Here is a 2,456-nt window from a genome sequence, read left to right as displayed (position 1 = left end):
TGCCACTTTTTCTTCATATAACACAGCTTCTTGGATTATTTGCTTAGCATACAATTTGAATAAGTATGGTGAAAGAATACAACTTTGTTGCACACCTTTCTTAATTTTAAACCATTCAGTATTCCCATGCTCTGTTCAAGCAACTGCTTCTTGGTCCATGTCCAGATTCCTCATGAGCACAATTAAGTGTTCCAGAATACTCATACTTTGTAATGTTGTCCATAACTTGTCATGATCCACAAAATCAAAAGCCTTTGCATAGTCTAGCCATTAGAGAGGTGCAAATCACAACAACAATAAGATATTTTCTAATAACAGCAAAGATCAAAAAGTAGAGGACAAAAAATGCTGGTGAGGATGCAGAGAGACTGGAACCCTCCTACATTGTAGGTGGGATTGCAAATTGGTTCAACCACTCTGGAAAACAGAAAGGCACTTCCTCAGAAAGTTGGAAATAGAAATACCATATGATCCAGCAATTTCTCTATTTGGTATTTATCTACAAGAAATACAAGCCATAGCACGAGTAGATATATGCACACCAAAGTTCATAGCAGCACCATTTACCATAGCAAAAAGATGGAGACAACCTAAGTATCCATCAACTGAAGAATGGATAAACAAACTGTGGTACATACACACAATGGAATATTATGCTACTTTGAAGAATAATAAGGAAGCTGCAAGCCACCGCATAACATGGATGAAACTTAAGGACATTAAGCTGAGTGAAATTAGTCACAAAAGGAGAAATACTGCATAGGACCATTATTATAAAAGCTTAAGTAAAGTACCCATACTAAAAAGGAAAAAAAAAAAAAATTATTTGTTGGTTACCAGAGTGTAGGGGGTAGGGTGAGGGGAGAGAAGGGAAGGTGGAGTACAAGGTAGGGAATAGACACAAGATAGTTTGGGTGCCATGAGTGGGGGGAATACACTAAAAGAGGGAGGGTTTGGAAGTACAAGGTGGATGGGAGAACACTTAGGAAGGTTTGCATGGGCTAAGTGGGACAGAGGTAAATAGTGATGTGTGTGTGCTCAACCTTGGAACAACAGGGCTCTGGGATACAGGATTTGAGGCATGGTTTGAATGGATAAAAGAGTAGAAATAATGTTAAGATGCTTGGCTGTCTTTAGAATCTTGGTTTCCCTTTCCTACTACTGTAAAATAGACACTTGAGAGGGAAAGAAAGGAATAGCCAGAAACATCACAATAGAAAGCTTGTAAGTCCATCTTCAGCCTATAACTGATTGTTGTTGTTGTTAAGTGCTGTTGAGTCAGTTCTGACCCATAGTGACCCTGTATCGGTTTCCAATGAGATGCTGGTGAGCTTGAACCACCAACCTTGCACTTCAAATGGCTTTGCAGTCTGGTGCATTAACCCACAGTGTCAATTGGAATACATAAAATGGGGCTAGAACTTGCCCAGTGAAGGAGGCTTCCTGCGGAGCCTTTGCATTGCATAAGACCATAGGTGAAATCTGGATCCCCATCCAGAATTTTCTGAGATAGGAAATTTCCACTTGAAAGGACAAGCAGACCAGTCTGGAGCTGCTGGAAGAACAGAAGATACTTCTTGAGAGAAAGACCAGCAGGAAAAATAAAAAACAATAACGGCAATTCAATGGACTACTACAAGAACAAGCAAGTTGTTAGCCAGGGAGCCATTAAGGCAAGCAGTCGGTCCCCTCAGAGCAAATCCCCTTCCAAGACTGAGACTCAAAGGGAATACATGAGCAGGCATGTGGTCTTGCTGGTGACCACATTTGTCCACTGATAAGGGGAAGTGGGGGAAAAACAGCAATGAAGTTATGAGCTAATTCCAACCATGTTCAACAGACTGCTGTCCACCTGGATTGAGACCTGGTTGGCCAACAGTATGGCGAAACATGGGGACTCCTGGGCCCAGGGACAGGGACATGGTCACAGAGGACTACAGCGGAGAGTGAAGCGTCCAGTTTATATGAAGTGAGGGGAGATGCACAAGAACACTCATACTTACAGATAGCACCCATTTGACCTGGCTTCAATGTCTGGATGATTAGAGAACTCTATTAGAGGAAGAAAGAAGAGGAAAAAAAGAGTAATCTGCTACAATTTGATGAACTTGACCTATACTTATGGATGTAGTAGCTCAAAAGAGGGAACGAATCTTTATAGCAAGGATCATTCCCCTATACCCTCGGTACACGTAGTTGACAGGGATGGGCAACTTAGACATTGGCTACCCCAAATCAGGGGGCTACAAAGGCACGAAGTGACTGGCTTACAAGCTTCCAAGAGGGAACCTAGTTTCAGAGGGTACAGGGGAAGGTAGAATCTCCACTGAGTGGTTTCCAACCTGTCTGGAGGGGGCTGGTGAAAGGAGATGGGGATAAGACTCTTGTGGTTCAATAGTGAATAATTGCTATCAGGACTGATTGTGAGTGTTGCAAATGTAAAGGTAGACATTTTG

Source organism: Chrysochloris asiatica, unplaced genomic scaffold (genome assembly GCF_000296735.1).
Source record: "Chrysochloris asiatica unplaced genomic scaffold, ChrAsi1.0 scaffold00181, whole genome shotgun sequence".
NCBI classification, from domain to species: Eukaryota; Metazoa; Chordata; class Mammalia; order Afrosoricida; family Chrysochloridae; genus Chrysochloris; species Chrysochloris asiatica.
This window is presented reverse-complemented; position numbering follows the sequence as displayed.